This window comes from Pezoporus wallicus, unplaced genomic scaffold (genome assembly GCF_028554395.1).
Source record: "Pezoporus wallicus isolate ANWC-B61680 ecotype Strahan unplaced genomic scaffold, APGP_CSIRO_Pwel_v1 contig_360, whole genome shotgun sequence".
Lineage (NCBI taxonomy): Eukaryota > Metazoa > Chordata > Aves > Psittaciformes > Psittacidae > Pezoporus > Pezoporus wallicus.
In genome coordinates this window covers 1209438-1234881 of record NW_026640059.1, presented here as the reverse complement: position 1 = coordinate 1234881, position 25444 = coordinate 1209438, and positions in this window count along the sequence as shown.

The following is a 25444-nucleotide window of genomic DNA, read 5'->3' as shown; positions in this document are numbered from 1 at the left end:
TCTCCCCCCCCGACCTCTTCTGTTCAGCAGGAATTTTTTCCCTCATGCTTTAAATCACAAACCTCACAAGACCCTGCACAATTTTCTGTAGCCTCTGTTTTGGTGGTATCTTAAATCAATTTCAGGGGAATCAGATCATCATTCCTTGAATTATTTTTATTGTTCACTTTAAGAAACACACATGTAAGTAGCAGAAGCATTTCCTTATAACCTAGAGTTTCCTTATAACCTAGAAATTACCACTGTAATTGGAAACTAACCCCTCAGAAACCAGCTCCAGGATTCACAACTGTCAAGTGTTGGTGTGGAAGAACTCATTAACACACTGCTGTATCGAACCACTACCACTGACTGTAGCAGTTACCAATTGCACTACTCTCAGTTGCAACTCCAAACTGACTGGAACTGCTGCCTTTCTTTTAACCTGTTTATTTACTTGACATGGACTGACTGACTCTTCCATGTGTTCCATTTAAATTCTCTGAGCTAATCTCAGTGTCTTGGCTAACACACACTACTTTCATTGATGTTGCAATGACAGATTAAAGTATCTTGTCTAGATGAATTGCATGCATGTGACAAAGTCACTTAAACTCAGTTTTTCCTAATTACAGCATGTAAAAAAACCCTGACTCCTTCATTTTCTGAACTATACTAAGGAATAGAACTATGTAAAAGAGTTAGGTGAATGTTTAAATGTAGACATTCATTTTAACACACTGTATTATGGATTTCAGAGTGAACCAAACATTCTGGTGAATTAGGAAAGGATTCCATTCTTCGCTTACTACATCTCTGGTTGTTAACAATTTAATACATTTCATGCAACATAACTGAGCCTTCAGACCTATATTAACACACTTTTCTGGAACTGAAAAAAAAACAAAACAGACCTGTGCTTTAAAGATGAAGAAAAAGGGCAAATAGCCAGAAAAATAAAATGGCCTTGTATTAAGTACTTTCTGTGATGCTTTCTGCACCCATGCCAGCATAGTACAACAGCACTGAAGCAATGGTATTTTCTTCAGGTAACTAAGGATTTAATAAACGCTGTCATCAACAAGCCAGGAAGTTGAGTCCTTCATCAGTAATATTTTCTACACAGAAAAAAAGAAACAACCAAACCTTTTCATTGAATCTTCTTAGGGCTTTGGTTGGTACAGATCCACTTCAAATACCAAAAGTACAAGGCAGTGTTTAAATGAGCATCTTCAAAAGAATAAATCTCTGCAATGAATAAAGATCACATATAGATCCCTATGAAAAAGAAATGGTAGTATCTGTCAAACATGGCAAATGAAGAGATCATCTGTGACCTGAGTCATGCAACTGCTCTATGCAACACCTAAAATGAGATTAACACCACAACTGCTGAAACCATACTCCACCGCTACAAGCTTAGGAGATATCCAGTCAGAAGGAATAACACAGGATGAAATAGAAACAAAAAGCAAAGCAAAGAAAGAAAAATAAATAATGTGACTTTACGAGCACATGACCTTAACTGGCCTTACAATGGAATCCAAGAAACACCAATGGCTTGAGTCAAACCTCACTGGAGTTGATGGAGAATGCCTACTAAATTCAGCAGTCTCTGGTGTAAGCTTGCACTGAATTTTCTGTATGTATTAAGCTTTTCATAGATGTACCTATCCTTACTACTATAAGTATATATTTTGCAAACAGTAACTATACATTCAAACTTTTTATCCAAACATTTTTTTTCAATAAACTTGTGTCATGGTTTAAGCCCAGCTGTAAATCAGACCACACAGTCTCTGTCTCACTCCCCCCTTCCGCCCTCCCCACTCCCGGAGGGATGGGGAGGAGAATCGAAAGAATGTAATTCCCACGGGTTGAGATAAGAACAGTCCAGTAACTAAAACCACTGCTGCTACCACCAGTAATAATGATAAGAGAAATAACAAGGGAAGAGAATACAACCGCTCACCACCCGCCAACCGATACCCAGCCTGATCCAAGCAGTGATCTAGCCCTTCCGGGTAACTGCCCCCAGTCTTACATCCTGGGCATGACATGCTGTGGTATGGAATACCTCTTTGGTTAGTTTGGGTCAGGTGTCCTGTTTCTGCTTCCTTCCGGCTTCGCCTCCTCTCTGGCAGAGCATGAGACTCACAAAGTCCTTGGTCAGAGTAAACATGACTTAGCAACAAGTAAAAACATTGGTGTTATCAGCACTGTTCCCAGGCCGAAAGTCAAAACCACAGCACTGCACCAGCTACTAAGGAGAAAAATGACTGCTACTGCTGAACTCAGGACAACTTGTTTCCATTTTTTTAATTTTTCTTCTTCTTAAAGATATTAATATTTTTCTATAAAAAGGATAAATAAGAAAGAGCAATATATACAGTTCAGCAGCTGTAAATGCCCCACCCAACACAGCCTTGAACACTTCCAGGAGTGGGGCAGCCACAACCTCTCTGGAGAACCTGTTCCAATGTCTCGCCACCCTCACAATTAAGAAGTTTTTCCTAATATCTAACCCAAATCTACCTTCTTTGAGTTTAAAGCCATTTCTCTTTGTCCTATCCCTATATACCCTTGTAAAAAGTCCCTCTCTGGTTTTCTTTTAGGCCCCTTTTAATTACTGGAAGGCTGCTAGAAGGTTTGCCCAGAGCCTTCTCTTCTGGTAGTGACAAGCAGATCTTTGAAAAAGCTGAAATCTGCTCTCCTGAAACCCAGGCTTGTGATTCCACTAGTTTTCTTGCTCACGATTTTAACTTCCAACAAACTTCTTGTGAAGATATACATAAATGGAATTTAATCATTCATCTTAGCTACCGCTTAACATCTTTATTCACTGCTGCTCTCCCAAAGTTTGTATAGCTCCTAAGCATTAAGTTTGAGAACATCTCTCCAAGATCCACAAACTACACAAATTAAATAAAAAGTGTGGTTCCAAGACAGAAGGAATTCATGCCCTGGGTTTCACAAGTCATTTACCTCTATGAGTTCTCACATAACATAAGCCACATCAGGAAAAGTCTGATGAAGCCTTCACAGAATTTCAGACTCCTTCAAAACATGCTTTCCATCTGATGCCACTATATTTTGCAAGAAAGTGATTCAAAATGCCCAGGTAAAGACATAAGCATATATTGCCTTAGGCAAGAGCAGCTGTTGAGCATTTCAGCTGCACTACTGATTTCTATTTAAAAAGTCTGACAGCAAAGGAGGTTGCTTTACATTTACTTAATTAATCAATAGCGGACATTCTGAAGATGTAGAACAGTATTTATAAATGGTTAGAAGTCTAACGGCACTTCATTATGAGGCCTCATCAGACTTATTGATGCTACCTGAATGAGTGTATGTATTTCCCTTAGTATCCTGGGAACAGTAGCTCTAAAATATATTCTTTGAGACAAGCTTTTTCCACAACAGGAAGCATTACACCTTGGATGAAGGTAATGAATTAAAAAAAATAATTTTGCCATACTATTTAGCAAAAGGAGCAGTAGGGCTTTATGTGTTTATAGCATTTTAAATCATGGATTACATTTTGTATGCACAGCTACAATATCTCCATCATGATGGGAGACTTTCATCTTCACCCTGAAAGCACTGTCTGGGATTACACAATGTATTCAGTAGATATAATACAACTGCAGACAGAGCAATACATTCTGAAGAATAAGCAACAAGTCTGGAAAAACATATTTGAAGTGTTCTGGAACTTTCCACACATAGTGGGGCTTTTGTACTTCCAACTCAGGTAAGAAACAGTTAAATTATTTTTAACCATTATGCAGTATTTTATTTAATAAACTGATGTAAACACCAAATTAAATTCTCTGCCAATGTATTAAAATGAAAGAAATTAAAATGCTTTGATGAAGCAAAGTTGGATAAGCAGTGTAGGACAAATATCCAGACTGAAAGAATTAAAAGCGAGCTTGGTAGGCTATTAAAGATTTAATTAATTGTCAAGTCAGAAAGTAACAGTACTAAAACCATCTGTAATGATGAAAAAAGTTAAAGGAAGGGAAAGTGTAAAAGTCTGACATTTTTATTAAAACCAAATCCCTCCTGTATACAAAGGATTAAACATTTGCAACTAAACCACACAATACTGTTCCCGTCTGCACCCATGATCCTGTTGCAAGTGCAATGAGTCTCATTGGACTCCCTACATGAAGAAAAAAATTCCAAATTAGAAAAAAAAAAAGATACTAATGTAAACCATGGGTGCTGTGGTTTTAATTTGGATATGAATTTAACTCTAAATGCTTAGGCAAAGTCATCAATAGAAGTGTCATTTTGGATATAGTTGTTTTACAATGGGATTGTTTGCCCTTGAGCAGGCAGAAGAATGCAGTTCCTATCTTCATGGCAGCACAGTCTCTGAAGCTCATTTCTTCCAAAATGAGAAGACCAGAGTTATAACGTGCTAAATAATTCATTGTCCCTTCACATCAGCTCACGGAAGTGGAGTTGCAGGCTAGAAGAAGCCTTTTATATCACACTGACTGCTGACATAATGGGTAGGAAGTGTCTTTAAAAGGATGGGGTTCCTGGGGATGCTATAAACACAGTTCTCTAACACCTACTATCTGTAGTTATTAACCAAAAACTTGGTTACTGTAATGTACCATCACTAGTTACTGTAATGTTATTAAGGGTGACACAAATTAAAATAAAAAAGTGGTCCTTAAAATAATTTATATTTTAACTTCTGGGTATTTTCTTCCCATACAGGGGAAGCCGGAAACCTTCATTTAACTCCTGCATATACACAAACTCTTTCCGATTTCTCTCTGTTGAGCACATTAGATTATCCCTCTATTTCAAACAGAGGAAAGTGCTCATAAATCAAGCACAAGTTAGTATAACAATGTATATTGCTTGTTTGTTTGTTTTCTTTTGTTCTTGCCAATGTCATCCAAAGGGGGGAAGAAACAGTCCCTTCAGTAGCTATTGGAAATGGTCCATAATAGACATAATGTAGTAAAAAGATAATCTGTTCAAAACCTGCTGGGTTTAGCAAGACCTGTCTTTGGACAGTTGGCCTCAGCTGTCCACAGTTCATGGATAATTCTTCCTGTGCTTACAGGCTTGGTAACACGTAACTACACAGCTGATCTTTAATCCTCACTTCTGCCTCCCATATATCCTCTACCAGTAAAACAACAGCCTATTAAGAGCTGCCTCTTTTACTTTATTTTTTCTTCTGTCTCAGAAATAAAATGGCCTAAAACACGGTCTTGTTCTCAGCATTTTATTTCAGGATACAGAACTCAAAAAAAATCTTTTCCATAACTACCAAATCTGGAGCATGGGCAAGGGAGGAAACCAATGTGAAATTCCCCTTACAGATTCTCAAAACTAGTATTCCAAGTGATTCAACTACTGTAAATGAGCTATTTCTCCACTTTAGGCTGTAATTCTCTGGCAGGTTCCTGTACCCATTGAAAAATATGCAGAGTATTAACTTTTCTTTGAACAAAATGTCCTGGAATGGAAATTCATTGCTTCATTTATGTACAAAAGAAACATGTTCAAAGGGAAACACCACCTGTTCCTAGCAGATGGTAAATTAGCATTAAAAGGATCACCTGTACTAGAAACCCCATTTTCTAATTCTACCATCAGGAGGTAAATCAGCAACGTAAGTCACAATGAAGTGCTATCTGATTTAGCACTTGCTTTTGCTCCAGAAGCATGCCTGTAGTGCATAGTGCTAAGCGTCCATTCTCTTACACTGGTGCCTATTCATCAAACTCACAAGAGTGCCAAGCCTGCATCATGGCAAAATGAACTTGGATGTCAGCCATTGCATTTACATTTATTAATGACCCTTGCGAGGAACTTCAGTACGTGATATACTAACCCACTTCAGGATTTCTTTATAAATACATGTAGTTGTTATTCCCCCCACCTTTAGTCTTCCTTCTTCTTTCTTTTAAAATAAGCATCTAGGATCAAAATTGAAATTGACGCAATCACTGCTCTCACTCTTAATCTTCATCTGTAATGCCATCTGACAGTCACATGTGCAACAAAAATTGAAAATAACCATGAACGATGTAAACATCATCAATCTTTAATGAGGCCTTAATATGTGAAGCTTGTACTACACTGTGAGTCAGAGACCATACCCCTTTTCCACCAATCGCCAGCGACAGTGAGTTACAATACTTGGAATTTTTTTCATTGTTACTAAGGCTGCAAGAAAGTAAGGAAAGATGCTTCTGCACTTAAAGCACTTCTACTTTATTAAAAGCCTTTTTAATGTGAAAAATGCTCACACAGTCACTCTTGAGGCAGCTGCCTTACTGTTATTTTCACCACTCAAAGTACAAAATGAGATTATAAAGAGGGTTTAAGAGCTGGATTTAAATCCAATTCTGCAGTTTCCGAACGTGTGTTAATGTAATATTGTGGGATTTGGACGTACAGGCCTCAATAGATTAATCTACAGCTTTTTCAAACATCTGGGTCATTGGCAATGTCACTGGTGCTTTTATTCTAACTAAATTGAGGGGATAATCAGAAGTATAATCCCTGATCAGTTACTTGCCTGCAAGTCACCAAAAATACACTTACAGCAATGAATCTATCTTGCTGTGGAAAGCCTTGGTACAGCAGCTTGTATTAACCCTTTCAAAATACATCATTCACTGTTAAAAGAAAAAGCTGATGTTTTTAAGTCTATCTGAATGACTTTGTAAGAACAAGGACTAGAGATCAAAAAGGGAACCACCCTCAAAAAATTCCCTCAAACACCTGGCTAGATTTCATTCAGTAAAGCTAAAGAATTCTTACAAATTAAATATTTTCATATACATATATACACACACACCCCTTGTACATCTGATTCAGGCAGTGAAATACATGTCTGAGCCTGGGCTTACCAAGACGCAGGCAGCATCTTGGTAAGGTCTGAAAGCCCAGCTGCATTTATAAAACCAGTAGTGTTTGCCACCTGCTGACTAGCTACCAACAGCAAGTCTATCAGTTATAAAATTACCTGGATGCCCTCTCTATTTATCTTCCACACCACACCACTACATTAAAACTGTTAGTGGGCAGCTCTCAACTCATGGAATTTCTTCCCCTGCCCTGCTTTGATAATGTCCTTTTAACAAACAGTTCTTCAGCTTTGGGTTTTTTTGTCTGTTTCTTATATGATGAGAAAGAATTTCAACAGTATCATAATGGGTTATCTGTCCAGACACATAATAATCTGGGTTATATGTCCAGACACAGGCAAAGAATGGGAAAAGTGTATTAGTTCAATGACAATGCACAGAACTGCAGTACTGTCTATAGCAGAACATGAATCATTCAACCACTGCAGGCCTGGATGTTTCTGCAAATACTTCTGAAAGAAGTAAGTTCACCATTCCAATGCAAGAAAGCTGCATGATTCTTCTTCCTAATGTCAGCTAAGCCACAAAAACCCCACAATTCCTATGGAGACGTAAATCCTTCCTGGACCTGTCTCAAAAGCACACCAAGTATGCTCCAAAGAGTAAGTAAGTACTGCTGGTTCCTTCATCCCTTTCACCGTGTCTGATATTCCTCCACTATTCTGCTACAGAGCACTGCGAAAAGACCTGCCAGATTGCCTTCATTGTTCATACAATTCTCTATCATGTTTTCCCCTCACTGTCCTTCACTGTCTTCCCACTACCACTACCAATACTTTTTGGAGGAGCACTCTGCTGCACTCTGACCCCAGTTCTGTTAACTATTTCAAGATTCTGTAAAAGCAGAAGGAACAGGCCAGATACGACACCTCCTGTCAGGGTAACACAGCTGTGCAATGGCTCTACGATGATGCAGTGGGTGGACCACACCTGTGCATCCCTGCTCTGTACAGGAACAGGTAACTGAGAAACCAGCAGCAACAGAGAAATTTTCATTTCCATTCAGATCCATTCTTTTCTCCACTTTCCACCTCAGTCTTGGCAAAGGATGCATCACTGAGCACATTATTCAGAGCAAGATCTAGAAGACTGCCATGTACGTACTGCCATCATATTTTATGCTCTTATCTCTATGCTTTTATATCAGCCAAGACTCTTACTGGGTTTTTATAGTCCCTATAGTACAATGAGTTGCCTATAAAAGTGCTTATGTCTTTCTCATGTGAAGTTAATATTGATTCAATACTGTGTTTGTACAAATGGTACTTTCTTATCTGCATTCTCCTGCATTAGCCCACATTACATCTCACTGACAAAGGTTCTGTTGTGGGTTTTTATTTTTAACTTTCCCAGTGAAACTGAGGTAGAGGTAGCACCTTAGAATACATATTTCATTAGGGCCTTCTGAATGTCCTTGGTTTTCTTCAGATATTTGATAAATATAAATAGCAGCATTATATTTTAACCAGTTTCCAGTCTAGCAATGACTTTACATTAATAATCAACAATTAGCACATGCTAACAATTAGAATAGCAGCTCATGTGCTGATGCATGCCTTTCAACCTAATTAAAGGTATGCAGCCTTCACAACACAGGACCTGTCAGATTTTAATTTAGGCTGTATTTCTGCATGCAGATCATTTGGCATGCCAGCTAATTATGTGCACTGGACTAAGGCAGTATTCCTCAGTGTCAACTTGGTGGCATCTTATGTAAATAAAGAAATCCCCACATTACAAATATTGCTGCAGCAGTCATAATGATACATATTTATAGCTTGTCTGTATGTGCATGTGTATGTGAGTATTTCAAGAAGCTGACAGAATGCACAACCTTAAAAATTAAGACTTTACCATAAATGGAGCAATACAATTCCTTGCAGTGAACACCAATATTGTTTTCAGTGCCTCATATCTCTGCACTGTCTCCAGACTAAAGTGACATTAGCTAATGATTATAGCTGATATAATTAACCTTTCTAATATTCTTCTTTAGTGAGCCAATATTGCCAGAATGGCAATAATCTAAATAGTGGCACATACCAGCTTGTAGACTTCTATAAAGATCTCTGCATTGCCATGATACCTCTGCAAAACAGGTGATCTAACATATCAGAAGTGACAGAATGCTCTAAATGCCACAAATGATAGGAACTAAAGGACAAAAGTATCACTAGGAGGGGAGAAAGAACTGAACTAAACGTCACTCTTTCCATCTGGACTAATAAGAAACATTAAAATGCTCCAAAATGTAACAGTGTGATACATAAAATTAAGAAATTATGCAAGTGGTGGTGTAACAGCACCACACTTCATTAGTACAGCCCATCTATAGTACGGTTTTAGCTGCTGGGCCCATTGCTGGTCACCTTGTTAGCACTGCAGATAACATCGAGCTGCTTAGAACTGAGAATATGACTATTCTCACAGGAGTGATTTGGCAACAACTTTTTCAGTGTTTTTGTCTTAATCTTTTTCTTTCACTTATGGTAAAGACAGCAAACCCTTGATGCTAGAAGTTCTGCACAGACCACTTTCCATTAAAATATTCAAATTTAAGCCACATGCACTTTTCACTTTGTTTAGGAAGGGAAAGGATGAAGAAGAAGGAAGCAGGATAGAGAGGACTGGAAAATAAAATCTCAATATTCCATTTATCTCATTGTAAACTTAATAACAAGGCTTAGGTATAATGCAATCGCTCCTGTCTACTTCTGATTAGCTTCATATGATCCAAACCAAACAGAACTCATTAAAAAAATCTCTTATCAATTCAAGAGGTCCCTTGTTACCTAACTGAGCATATTGTTGCAGCTATATGTTTAAATAGGCATTTGTGCAATATTTGAACTATATGAAGATATCAATACAGAAAGAAATCCTGCAATGACAGGCAACTGTTTTTTTGTTTGAGAGATTGCCCTTTCTTTCAAATAATTAGCCTTTTATCAAGAACAGTTCTGATAATGCAAAGCCTGGACCTCAACTTGAAATGCATTGCAGCCTTTTCTTTCCAAAGTGAAAATCCTCAACATTCTGCTTTTTACAAAAGTTGGCCTAAAGAAACACTTCAATGCATGCTTTGCTGTCTCACAGTCATTGCTAATGAACCATTCTTTTCCAGCTAAACTCCTATAAAAGATTTATTCAGGAGACACAGAAGAGCACTGTGGTGTTAATAAAAAAAAAAACAAAAGCAAAACCAAAACCAAACAACAACAACAAAAAACACCTGCCTTGCAAGTTATTTCATTTTTCAGAGAAAAATAAAATTATTTAGGCACTATGATATGTTATCGGTGATTATTTGCAGATATTATCTGTCCCTTCCACTTCTGGAGGACATAAAGAGAAACCAATACTACCTAATAGTCCACTGTGATCAGCTAGGCAGTAAGTTAAACTGGAAGCTTAGCTTCCTAAAAGCACTAAAGTCAATGGAAAAATAAAGTTGACATAAATGGATCATGCAATATGGAAAGTGAAAAGCCTTTCTGGTTCTCCTTGTCAGAGAATCACAGAAGTAGGAATAGTTTACACTTGAAAAACAATTATTTGGTGCAAACCTAAAAGAAAAAAGTGGACCCCTTTACCTTCAGGTTACTACAAAACAAGCCATGGACCCACAGTCTTTACTTATATGTGCAAGGAGAAGGAGGCCCATTCTATACCAGGTCTGGCAAGTGTAACTATGGTGAGATTTTGAAGCCATGTTGTACCTTGGATCATGTGTATGACATGGAATTCCTCCTTACACAGGACCAAGTACTATTATTCCCATTACAAAGTCACAAACTTCAGGATTTTACTATTGTTAAACTGTAATTTGTCCATGGCTAGAGCCATGCAGCCTGGGTTGTTTTGCATTTTTTGTTTTGCACTTTTTAATGTGTATTTTTTACTGTAGCAAAAGCAACAGTTTTGCAAATATGACAGTGAAAAAAAATATGTCAGAGTGCTTGGAGATAAGGAAAGGCTGTGCCTTTTCTTAGATTGCAAAGATAAAAAGCAATTAGAAAAAAGGAAGGTAGTACTAAACCAACAGTGCTACTATGAATTCCAGATAAAACAAGAGCAGCAGAATGCAAAGAAGCTTGACAGACAGTCTGGCAAACAACCATCTTGCTACCCCCCCCCCTTCTTTGCTAACCTGGACTGTAGCGCTTCCACCATCATCTTGGCCCTGCTTTAGCTCACACTAGCCTTATCATCCTAAATGCCATTTTAAACTTACAGTAGACATACAAGAGAATTTTTGCCTTTTCAGTATTTATCCTTCCTACAGGAAGTTTTAAGGACTATATTAAAGGCTACCTGAGCAACATAAGCTTAAGTAGGTTCACACAGACTGTCAACAAAGGAAAAGATGCTGAGCCATCACAAGTTGGGTAGTTTTTTTCTGAGACTTTTCCTAGGGCAAACTGAGCTGCCAGGTAGTTTAGGAGGGCTGCATAGAGACAGAGATACATGTCCTAGAGATGTAGATGCCTCTCAACAAGCTGGGCTAGTAACTTCATGCTAAAACTGTGACAGAAAACTTGTATCAGCTATTCTCTGACATTCTCAGAGAGGTTCTAAGTGTCCATATCACCACTCAGTCAGGTCATGCAAACTACTGTCAACAAGCATGAACAGTGAAATGATCTCAGATCTTCATGAGTAGTCCAGTAACCTTAGTCTTGATATACAAAATCCATCCTTTCTGGGAGAAAGAGATTCATAGGCGGAATTGTGTAGAAACACTTTTATCTGTTCACTCCTTTTATCTCTGGAGTTTCTCATTTCCTTTTAATTCTAATGAATATTGTAATTAAAACTGCAACATTTTAAAGATTCAGTTGCGATTATCAACTTATTTCCCATTAGCCTAACAGCTACTTCATTCTGACTACTAAATTATGACCATCCCGCTCAATTCAGATCTACATCTGCCATCCTTTGAACTATCTGTATTGTCTTTCTCTCTGATAGTCTGAATACAAAAAATATATTCATTCTCTCTTGAGGTGAGCAAATTTAATTTCCCTCATGCATAACCCAACACTCACATATGAATGAAATACCTCTATAAAGAACCAGAGGAGATTTCCAGTGTAGATGGCTTATGTCCACCCACCAACAGAAATGATGAGAAGTACAACTTGTACATCTACACTCTGTCACACGGATCTTTTTTACCTATAGACATTTCTGTATTGTAATTTTCCTCTCCAGGATCCTGCTTATCAGCCTGTTCAATACTTCAAATAAAAGATTTCTTGGATTAAAGTAATGCAAAGTTAAAAAAAACGTGGGGGGAGTTATCCCAGTAGGTCTCTTTTGTGTAGCACAATGCAACTGTAACTATGGAATGCCTGCCACCCACTCCATCACAGGTTTGAATGGCAGCTGCTTCAGTAAAACAATAGTAGCTATGCAGATGCTAATGCCAGACAACGGCTTGACATGCTGAACCATAGTTCAGCATTGTTACATTGTGCTTGAAATCTGACTGAAGTGATAATTTTGGTATGACAGTTGGAATGCTTTTATATCCTTTTCTTTTTGTGTTTCTACATAACTTTACTAGCTCACCTGAGTTAAAAATGACTGACCATCCTCTAGTGCTGTAATAAAAAAGTGTTTCTACACAATTGTTTTACCTGCATTGTAAATCTCTTTAATGTATCTTTTGAAACCTCTGAAGGTTTTTCAAACTGATGTTCACATGCCTTTTATGACTTAACATTCTGAGATAACAAAAGAAGACATCATTTTCAGATGGTGGACTTGGCTAGGCAGTAAATACATGAAAATACAGATAAAACCAAAAATCTAGCAAGATGTGTTCCACCTTTAGGTAATGTCTACCATTAAAGAATCTCTGTACTATCATTAATTTTGTCTCTTCAGGCCAAATATTTAAAAGGCATGGGCTTGTATGTATATACATATTTACTGACCCAAATAGCAAAGAAATTATGTATCCAGTATATAAACATTCAACAGTAACAGAGCACTAAATGCTAAAGAAAAATGTGGGTTGATTTACAATGTTTATGTTGACTTTAGATGCTTCTGATTAGAGTTATCTGTTTATATTTTCATAGCAAAGCTAATCTGGAATATTGAGTTACACAAATCTCAAATGCCACTTCATAATGATAATTATGATAACTAATCAATCAAAAGGTATAGTGGTTTAACTTTCATGAAAAACTATGCATTTTGCTTGAAAAAGTGCTTTTTCTTCTGATCTCAAACTTTCAAGAAAGTTTTTTGTTTTTTTTTAGTTTGTTCATGTACTGTTCTCTCTTTTATTATGCTTTTTTTAATCAAATAATTAGCTTGATTTTCTTAATGTAAAATTTCTATTCTACCTATGCCAGTAATAACAGTGCTTTGAATTTATGACCTTCAAGAAATTATACCACAAAGCTCTCTCTGATAAAGGTAATTAAAGATATGGACCTATATACTAATCTTTTAATCACTTATGAAGACAAGAGAAATAAAGCCTTGAACCTGTGTATTCAACTCAGCCAGCACTAGAATTGTGACCCAGGTCTCCTGACATTCCTTCCAAACACACTGCAATTCAAATACTACTTTGTCCTCTCCATTTCTAAAAAATATATGCACATTAGAATAGTTAAAGCAACTTGCAGCCATGGTCTTTTCAATATATGAAGATCCACAAAAAAACAAATAATGAGAGGATCCACAAAATATATGACATTGTATAAGGCTATGACAAGTTTTTTTAAAAGCATGTGTTAAAATGGAGCAATAGCTTAGTGAGGTCCTGTAAAAGCTACTACAATCTAACTATTAGACTGATAAAAATCTAATTCTCAGCCATCACTCTTTGTTACCTAAGCAGCCTCCAGGTTGACTTAGCACCAGATCTGGTCAAAAGTTCCACTTACTCGCATTTCACTGAGCAACCCACCTGGATTTGGTACTGAAAAATGGGAGGCAGGATATCATGAGGAGGAGGGGTTAGTTAATGCTATTATCTTTAATTTATCCATTTTTAAAAATAAAAAACATAACTATTCCTAGAAACTTTCAAGGGTACATACCCTAGAAGAAAAAAGTAAGCAAGCAGCTCTGAACATTCTTCACATTGCTTGTAAAACTATTAAGAATATTTCAATGAACTGGAAAACAAAACTTTTACTAATATGGACATTTCTTACAGCAACAAAACCAAGACTGGGATCTAGATTTGCAAAAAGCAAGCTGGTCCCACACCAAGCTCTATTAACCACAACACACGAGACTATGAGTTCCACATGTTATGCTATTTCACATACATTTGGAATGCACCATATGGTAGAAGTAGTTTATTTGTGGAGTTGGACTGCCCTTTTCTTCTTCTCTCACACACAGACACATTTTTCTCCTCTCTTTCATCTGTTATTTGTGAAAAGACATTACAATCCTCACACTACTGTATTCTGCACAGCAAGAATCCTGACTGCTTACAAACGTCAACTGGTCTGTTAGTATAAAGAGGAAAAATGCAATATCATCTGAATGGTTAAATAAATAAATGCCGTTTCCACAATTCTAAGTCATCCATCCCATGTGAAACTACAGAGACCATACTTCTGCTTGATTTATAATGCCCTGTTAGCCACGGAATTACTTAGCAAAATCAGTGTGGCTTGATGTAAAATTCTCTCTCTTCACCAGGAGGAAAAAAATGTAAGCCCCACAAAAAGAAGACATTTATTTAGAAATAGTTGAGCTATCATTGACTTATCAACATAAAGCTGGAGACATAAATCAATACTGCTGCCTGGACAAAGATAAATCAATAAAGCTCAGAAAGACATTACTGATTCTGTAGCCATCATTCAAAGGCTCTTCATTTGATTCCTCAGCCATCTGTTTAATTGAAATGATAATTCTGATAACTTCTGGTAGGCCCTGTGCATGTTGACTTTGATACACTGTTATTCAATCAAATACAGATGGTGTATGACCTCTTGTCAGTGAGAAATCTAAACATGTTGCCACACGGATTAGTTTGGATAGATACATTTTGTATTAAACAAAATGCTTCTGTCTAAACTTTTTCTTACATGACCCTTGGCAGGTGAGTATTTTGTTCAAGTCACCACAGAACCAGGATATCTCAAATTGGAAAGAGCCCATAAGGATCATTAAATCCAACTCCTGCTCCTCATGAGCCTACCTAAAACTAAATCGTATGACTAAGAGCATTGTCCAGACACTACTTAAACTCTGACATCCTTTAGTTCCAGCTATATTTCTGCTCTTCAACTCACCAGTAGCTGAAGAGTAAACTAAACAGTTAAAAAGAAGATTTGACAATCATCCTTCAAACACCCTTTCCATCTTAATTTCTGCACAGGGTTTGAATCATTCACTTACATTTTCTTCTTGGGTTGTACTTATAAAGCATAAGGACAAAAGTGGGGAAGCTGTGAAATGTAATGATATATTAGTGTGTTTATGGATTTATTACTAAAAGCTAATTGAATGAAAAATAGTATTTGTCTGTAAGCTAAGATGGTAGTGCAGAGGATGTGTACACTAAGTCAATAAATCTGCAGCTAGAAAAAACACTATACGAGATATGCAGCAACTCTATAGTAAGAAACTATAAGCAAGATTAAATTATTTCCTTATTTGAGAGAAGTTCCTTATCAACCATTAAAATAGAGACAAAGATTCTTTTCTATGATAATATACAATGGAGCTATTTTCTATTTTGCTCAAAAAGCAAGGGTATTCTCCTCCATCGTCAAAGTACTGTGCCAAAATACTCTTTAGTATACTGCTGGAAGATAGCATGCAACATATTGTGCACTCTTCTTCCGGTGCTATAATTAGACAGCAGAACAAAAATGCACATCAGAAACTGAGGACATCAACTAAAAATTATTAAGCTGTCAAGTGCATTTGGCACAAGCTTTCTCCACCACAGTTAATCTAATCCCTAAAGAGCTTAAATACATAAAATAATATACATCATAATTAAGGCATAAAGGTCAAGATTTGCAATCCTGCTACTTTGTTTTTATCATACTGTAAGTACACAAAAAAAAACCAACCAACCAACCAAAAAACAAACAGGGCAATAGTAGCTTGAAAACAATAGAAACTAAATATATAATAATTCTAAAGGAGTTAATAAAATAATAGTTATGTTATTTTTCCCTGTTGGAACCATACTGAGTTCACGTATTACGCCAGCACTGGGAAATACAGAATGATGTAAAACAACATTAAGTTCTAGATTCAGAGCAGAGAAGGAGTTGTGGATGTTGGTTGATGAGAAAATGAACATGAGCTGGCAGTGTGTGCTCGCAGCCCAGAAAGTCAACTGTATCCTGGGTTGCATCAAAAGGAGCATGACCAGCAGGTCGAAGGAGGTGACCCTGCCCCTCCACTCTGCTCTTTTGAGACCTCACCTGGAGTATTGTGTGCAGTTCTGATGTCTTCAGCATAAAAAGGACATGGAACTGTTGGAACAAGTCCAGAGGAGGGCCACGAGGATGATCAGGGGACTGGAGCACCTCCCGTATGAAGACAGGCTGAGGAAGTTGGGGCTGTTCAGCCTGGAGAAGAGAAGGCTGCGTGGAGACCTCACAGCAGCCTTCCAGTATCTGAAGGGGGCCTATAGGGATGCTGGGGAGGGACTCTTCATTAGGGACAAGGGGTAACAGGTTCAAACTTAAACAGGGGAAGTTTAGATTGGATATAAGGAAGAAGTTCTTTCCTGTTAAGGTGGTGAGGCACTGGAATAGGTTGCCCTTGGAGGATGTGAATGCTCCATCTCTGGCAGTGTTCAAGGCCAGGTTGACCAGAGTCTTGGGTGACATGGTTTAACGTGAGGTGTCCCTTCCCATGGCAGGGGGTGGGGGGTTGGAACTAGATGGTTTTAAGATCCTTTCCAACCCTAACCATTCTGTGATTCTATGATTAATAGAACATATAATACCAGTCTTTGATAGTATAAATTATGTTCTATTTCCAAATCATGAATCTGACATAAATAAAAACAAAGATATTGAATGTTCAGCTATAAACTACTCTGTAACCATGCAACTGTACCAGAAAATCATACCCTGGCGGTGTTCTTCTAATAGGATCGGAATCTGTGCTTTCCATATTAGGGTGCGGCAGAGCTAAGTGTGGAAAACTTTCCAAAGATAGAAGTCTGAATCAAGAAACAACTGCTGTGCATCCAGAAGTCAGGGTGGTGAGTTCTGGAAGCAGTTAACCTTTCCATCACCACTGCTCTTCTCAGGAAGAACTTGGCACTACTTTCAATGGACAAATCCCTGCCTGAGCAGGCCATTATTTGCTTTCAGAAACATCCTGAAATTCTCCATGAAGCATGCAAACATCTGTTGCCTGTCAAACAGTAAGTTCCATGAATCTGGACTGAGCAAACCAGAAAACTATGAAGTATACGTCTGTATGGAAGAATGAGAACTGTGGATATAGCAGGACCACTTCTCAGAGTGTAAGAGAACATTAAAAGTCAACTTCAGACTTTTATTCAATTGCAGGTTTGCCATCCCAGCTCAGAAGGAAGTTATAGTGAAATTACTGTTCTTCTCTTTTCAAAATCACTGCAACAGACAATATAACCCTTCCAGGAAATATGGAGGAAAGAATCCATGTGCACCTTAAGACTTCCACTGCTGTCAGAGCAATAAATTGGCTATTAGGTCATGAGATCTTTACACACTATCTCCCCTTCTACACCCATGAAAAAGCTGGAAGGAACCAACCTTTCATGATAACATGTTTTAGAGGAGGAATGAAAATTTTTTTTCTGCAGGAAAAGGGCTCTAACATATTGGCAGGATTTTTAGCCTGCAGTGGAGCCAGCTGTTAGATACTGTTGAACTAATCTTACTTTCCTATGACACTGTCCAATGTAGAGGACAGTGTCAGCATAAATGGAAAATTATACTTTCTGCAACGATCTTGCATTTTAACAGCATTTCCTGGTAGTGTTAAATATAGTTAGAGAAGAATTTGCTTAGAGTAGCAGGGAATGAAAAACCCTGCACTCTTTCACATCCCCATTTTCAGTGTCTGTAGTTGAAGTAACAACTAACATTTGAGTGTATAACACTGGTCCAGCACACCAATAAATTTTGTAGCTGGAGGGTAGATGTTGAATTATTACCACAGTGAAAACTATTTGCAATACAGTTTTTTCCTATAAACATTAATATGCTATTTAAAACAGACAATATGCTTATCTTTTAGTGCTAGACATTTAAGGAGGCATTTAAAATAAAAGATCCCCAAGTTGGGGGTTCTTTTTATTCCAATCTTAATTTCTGTGTCTATCATGATGAAAGAACTTAGAGGGTATTTCTTCACATATGAAGTCAATCAGCTGTCTGTTACTGACACAGTTTATGATTTTTATTACTGGTATAGTTTGTCAGGGGATCAAGTGTCTCAAAGATAGGAGGGGGCAGATAATGCTACAGAACCAGTATTCTGAATAAATATTGTTGTGTTAAATAGCCTCCTCACTCCCTTTGGTATAGAAAAATGAATTTGAAAAGCAAATACAGAGGCAGATAGTAGCAAAAAGCAATTCTGCCTTGATTGCAGTAGGCAATCATGTCTAATTGAAGCAAATAAATATAATTTGATTATGCAAGCCTAGGAAAAAAACACTTTGTACAGCAAACAGTTTGATAAATAATTTTCCAAATAAATATACCTTTTCTTTAGCTATCAGTTACCATTATAAAGCAGAGAATATTGACATGTGCATGAAACCATAACAAGTAAAAATCAAGCTGCAGAGAGAGTACCTCTGGTTCATCTCCGTGTTTAGAATTAAACAGAAATGCTCAAGTTCTACAGTAGATTCTGTAACCAGCTCTGCCACAGACCTGTCAAGTTTGACTAACCATCCAAAACATCATTCTCCTGTAATCTCACTGAGAAATAGTGACAGTACAAAGATGCCAGTCCTTGAAGGGGATTTACGTCCCAGCCAGGTTCTGCTGATTACAGGGCTTCTGTGCCACCCTTGCTTCACACACAAGAAAACAAAATCAGAGTAGAGACTTTAATCACAAGACTTCATTGGCAGAGGCTGAGGAGTGGAGCAGAAAGATTTCTGAAGTAAATGACATTATTACTAAGTTAAAAGAAAGGACAAAAAAAAACAAAAGCCAATAAAAAAAAAAAAAAAGAAAACCAGCATCAACAGGGATCAAGTTTTCTTACTGTCAAAGTCTTGAGCTTTACAATACTTTCCCCATTTACAGCAGTGCACAGGACCTGTTCACTCTTTCACAAGATAAAGTCCCTTATAATTCAAAATTAAGGTAATAATGTATGATTTAAGATTATATACTTTGTGCGCAGAATCCAGACTCTCTGCCAATTGATCTGGAGAAAAGTGGGCGTGTTTTCCTTTATTACTAACAAGTTTATTCAAAAGGAGTTTGAGACCCCTAAACAATAAATTCTGCAAATTCTAAGAATTTCAAACAATTTTTTTTTTTTTTTAGATCAGATTAATTCCACAAGAATGATTTCATAACAAACCTCAGAGCTTTTGTTTCAAAAGAATGTTTCATTTGCAGGTTAATCTAAATTACAAAAGATAAAAAAGAAATGTTATATTTTAAATCAGGGGAATTATTCTAGGGAGACTGTAATTATGCTATTTTGCATGGTAAATAGAAACCATAAAATATGAATCCACACAGCATCCAGATAGGCTTTTGTAACTCTTCCATAAAGGATGTGTATGGTATTTCTCATGAACAAGATAACAATTATTTAAAATCTGCAAAAGGAGTTTGCTTTACTTTCACAATTCCCCTAATCTTCTTGGGTGAAGATTAAATCCTACAGTCAGGTTAGTGCTTAAATTGTATATCATCTCTCTCTCTGTCTGGACAAATGATACCACACAGAAATCAAGGAAAACAGAAGACCTTATCCAATTGTAAACATAAGCATTTGAAATATATATTCCTACAAAGCAATATCCCCTCTACCTCTGAGCTGTCTCCTAATAACAGTGAGAAAATCTTTTATCATTATCAAAAATGTTCTTTTCTTCTAAACATTTTCAGTTAATACTGATGCATTGAGAAGGAATTTTGTATGAAGATCTCAGTCATTCAAAAACTGTTCTTAAGTGTCTGTTTTTTTAAATGCATGTAAGAAGCAGTATAAAAATCCCTGCAAGAATGTTATTTCAAAATTAAGTAACATTTTAACTGTGAAAAAATTTCTTTAAAATTCATGTGACCAGATGAACAACTAGAAAGTATAGCATCACGCTGGTATTCATAGATTTTTGTGACATATAAAGAAAGAAAACAAAAGGCACCACAGAGTGGTGACTGTTAGAAGCACATACCAGTACAGTGTTTAAGGAAAATATGGTCAAAAGTTGACTTACAAAGACATTCTGATGGGTGACCTAAATGCAACTTGGATAATAACTTTTTTCATGATCAAATTCTGCCAGGAATTCCAAAATGAGTTCCCCACCCCATAGTCGGTAATTACTAATGACTTCTAAGTGTTCAGAAGAAGCAATAAGTAACTGCGTTTCAACTGGAGAGTCATTGTGGTGTTCAAACGACACCTGTCCCAGAGGCATCCCACTGCTTTACCTTCCCCTGCTGTTTTACCTTCCCAGAATTAAGCTGTAACTTATTCAAGATCTTGTCAGTCTGGCCCTTTCTATGAATAATAACATTCTCCAGCCCTATACATGGGTCCATCTTCACTTTCCAGCTCTTCTATTCAGCAAGCCTGCAGGAATTGGTGAAGTAATTTTGGCACCCTCTTGGAAAGGTTGCTTTTGGAACTGAGGCCTGCAATTATGTTCATGGAGGAACTAAAGTGCAACACGCTCTCATTCTACATCTCTCCCAAAGAAACCTCTTACCCCAACCATTTTGACTGAGACAAATAATATTCTTCCTTGATTATATATGCTGCTTTTACTGTAAAAGAAGAAGCTAAGGTACCTAGAAGGAGAATTGCATATGATCATTTCTATTAGAAAATACAAATGCTGAGCTTCCACTTCTATCTACTGGTAAAGAACTGCTATGCAGATTTGTGCTGTGTTTCTAAGGCAGAAGCTAAAGACACCAAAATCTACCCCTCCAGCTGCCTGATGAGCCTGTCTGGCAGGCCATAACATTTAAAGAAATGCTTGACAGTTTAATCTGTGCTTCACAGTGAACTTTCAGAGACGTAGTAACCAAAGGATAACCCCAGGCATACACAAACTCTTGGATAGTTTACCACTCTACTTAAATATTCATTTATTCAAGTCTCAGGATTTAGGAAGGTTCTTATTAAAAAGAACAAACAACAAAAGTACAAATTGTACTGAGAAGTACTGATGAGATGGGAGCATTTTAAACCCTGTCTTCCGTTTAAATATGACTGCTTTGTGACTGAAGTCTGGCGTCTAGTTTTCTTGTGAAGAACAGGTACTGCAAATGTCTACCAATACAAAAAACTATTATGAGTTTTCAGGAACACAATTTCACTAATGTGCACAGTATTATCTGTTCTACAAAAATGGATTTGATGCTGCTATACTTACGGGGGAGGGGAGAATATAAAAACCGTAAAAATAATAGTTCTTAATTCAAAAGTTTTACATACTAATTTAGAAAATACAGACAATTCTGTATACCTTACACAATCAGACACACTACATCATATGGTGAAAGACAAACAGGAACAAACGAGGAATTGCTGTGGGCGTAATACTCTGCGCTGACAACAGAACCTGGCTCAGTTCCTGCCTATACAAGAGACCTTTGACAAGTTACTGAATCTCTCAGCAGGAGAGTAATTGGGGAATTGGCTGGCTAGGAAACAACAGTTCTGTTGGTGGGGGAGGCAAGGGGAACACTGACAATTTAGCACTTCCTTTGCTCTGTCAGGATAGAAATGAGATAATAGCAAAATTGTATAAAGGCCAGAAAGACACACTCATATGACCCATAACAGCCTAGTGGTCATGGCACTCAGAGATCATATGGAAGATAGAAGTTTAAGTAACATTTGATTTCAGCCTTGAAACTTGAGCTTAGTTTATAGCACAACTCTAGAAAATATCTCAATAATTGGATCCTGGGTTATTCTGCCTCCCTTTCCCAGCACCAGCATCCTATCTTAATACTGAGAAACAGTCCTGTTTCAGCAAAGCAGTACTATTCAATGAGAAAGCACTAAGATGAACCTTTTTAAAATCAGTTCTGTTATTATGTGTTTGCCCAGTGTCTTCCCAAGGGCCTCCAGATGCTGCCAAATGGAAAAAGATGCCCAACTTCTTAGTAGCATTTTAAGAAATTAAGGAACACTGGAAATGTGGACACAGTAGCTGTTATTAGGATGAACCTATGTAGGATTTTCAAACTGAGCAAGTCAAAATCCTTTGTATGTTTCACAAACTATGTATAATTTAATGACATCTATGCTGGACCACATTAATTATCAGAGGGTACAGAACACAATATGAGAAGACTGATACATGATTTTTAAGCTTCAGCATCTAAGACTTTTAAAAACGTAAGGCCTTCTGATGAGTTATTTCACAACTGTTTATTCAAAAGCAACTGTCTTTCTGGATTCACAAACTGAGTTCAGTTCTGAGTTTTAAATTTTTGTGTGCTTTCCCCGTAGTTTACATGATTATTTCCCACAATGATGTTTCATCTCCTAGAATTACAGCTCTCAATAGGAATTCAAAATTAAACTCAGAGTTTATTTTGTCTAATTCCTTGAAACACACTGATTAAAGTCTTCTTAGTCCCCATACCTCTCAGAATCATAGAATCATAGAATTGTTAGGGTTGGAAAGGACCTTAAGATCATCTAGTTCCAGCCCCCCTGTCATGGGCAGGGACACCCCACACAAAACCATCTCACCCAAGGCTTCATCCAACCTGGTCTTGAACATTGCCAGGGATGGAGCATTCACAACCTCCCTGGGCAACCTATTCCAGTGCCTCACCACCCTTACAGGAAAGAATTTCCTCCTTATATCCAATCTAAACTTCCCCTGTTTAAGTTTGAACCCATTACCCCTTGTGCTATCACTACAGTCCCTAATGAAGAGTCCCTCCCCAGCATCCCTATAGGCCCCCTTCAGATACTGGAAGGCTGCTATGAGGTCTCCACGCAGCCTTCTCTTCTCCAGGCTGAACAGCCACAACTTTCTCAGCCTATCTTCATACGGGAGGTGCTCCAGTCCCCTGATCATCCTTGTGGCCCTCCTCTGGACTTGTTCCAACAGTGTTGAGGACACCAGAACTGCACACAATACTCCAGGTGAGGTCTCACGAGAGCAGAATACTTGGGATTATGCCATCTTTATCCATGAATAAACAGAAGTTGATTAAATCATGCTTCCTACAGCTATTCAGACCTCTTCAAAAAGAAAAGTATGACACCATCTTGGCATAAGTTAAGCCAGCCACAGATGTTAGGGACATTTGATTTAAAAACACAGTCCTTCCTGGAGGAATACACAAGTTCCTAAGCACTGAGTTTTCAATTAGTAGCTGCCTAACTACTAATAAATGTGCCCGAGCACATTTATTGTGAGCAGTCAATAAGCTGCATAAAGTAATACCGATCAAATACATCTTATGCCACAATATGCCTTCAAGGCCAAGACTAGTGAAGGATATGTATAGAAAACCTTGTCCTGTTTCATAAAAATGTGACATCTTACAGAAATAAATATCACGGAAGCAGGAAACTGCACAAGCTGTTGAGGGGTTTATTTTGGCTTGTTTGGAGGTTTGGTGTTTTTTTAGACAACCTGTAAGGTATGCAGTACTGAACATGCTGGAAAGCCCACCTTATAAGGAAGTTTTCTCCATTTTTGTTTTCTTTGGAAAAAAAAAAAAGATATAAAATAGAAAACTGGATCATCCTTCTGAAGAAGCCTCACAATTTTATAAGTACAGAATGTATGCTCTGAGAAACCCAAACAATTTCTCAGAAAACAAAGGCTGAATGTGTACATGACACTGCCTCACCTGTTGTAATGTCTCCTTTATTTCTATAATTACACACCATTTTTCAAATAAAAAACCACAGTGTATGCCTTTCAATACCCTTAGATAAAAGCACAGTACCTGCTGCTGGGTACTGTGCTACTTATTCCAGACAAACAGAATTCATTAGAATTGTTTAAACGAACAGCAGAGAGATCATTTTTTACCTACAGCATAAACAAAACAAAAGGTGTGGAAACTTCTAGCTTTTTGTCAGCCACCTTATTTTGAAGCTAAGTTAGCTCTGAATTCTAAATTCAAGTGGCTCTGCTGCTAGTTGAAAATACTTTCACCAAGTGACTGCTGATTAAATTATTAAAATATATACCTTGGAGAATAGAGATCTTATCATATAAAATGTTTAACTTAATAAAAGTACTCTGGACTATTATAATGTAAGTGATAAAATTACAGGATTTGGAGAAGAATTACAAGATATGGTATCTTAATTGCTATAAAAATGATATTATATAATCTTTTGCTTAATTTTGCTGTATCAAAATGTTTGACAATATAATATACAATTTAACATTTCTGCAGCATGAAAAATTTGTGGAATTTTCCATTTCTTGATTTGAGGCACAGCCTGATACATATGTACTACAAGCCTCACAGGGAACAGGCAACAGCCTGGAATTGCACTCCTGAGAACATCCTGGGGGTAATTTAGACAGAATATACTGACTGTACAAGTCAGGGATGTCTGGCAGAGCTGCCCATAATTCTTGCATCGTTATGTTCTACAACCAGACCCACAACATGCTCCTTTTGCCTGCAGCCCTGTTTATTAAACAAAGTTTCTGAAGCAATATTTAGAGGAGATGGCAACTATGATTATCTAAATTTCCCAATCCAGAAACACTCTCAACTGCAGCCAAATGGCAGCCAAAGCCATTTTACTTCAGCATCCTTTGGTCTGCAGGGCCTGGTCTTCCTATCCTTTTCTGCCTCCCCTCATCTGCTCCTCGTGCTACAAAACTTCCCAAGAGGCCAGGGGATGTGGCTAATCCTGCATTCCGCATCAGAAGAGCTAATGGTTCCTTTCCCATACAGCACCTGAAAGGATTCACCTGAAGATTCAGCCCTACCTTTTGTTTTATCCACAGCCCTGACAAAAAGCATAGCCTTCGAGGGCATCTGCCCTCCTCTATGAAAGGACAGGATAGAAGGGAAAATGTCATGTTTCGTATAACATTCGAACCTACTTTTCGTAACTGCCTGTATGTTATACTTGTTTCAACACATTTGCAGTTGATATATGTGAAATATTTAAATTGCTATGTTTATGGAAACAAATACTAAAACAATCTCTTTCCAAAACACAGAAGTCAGTGTGAGAGGATTTCTGCAAATAAACTTGCCATGTGGCCTCCTCACATTACAACATCTGGAAAAAACCTCTTTTCCAAGCTCTTCTGAATTTCCTGATCTTTATTAAATATCCCCCTTCCTCCCTTAACCCCCCTTCCAAGTCCTTAAAAATTCTATTTGCTA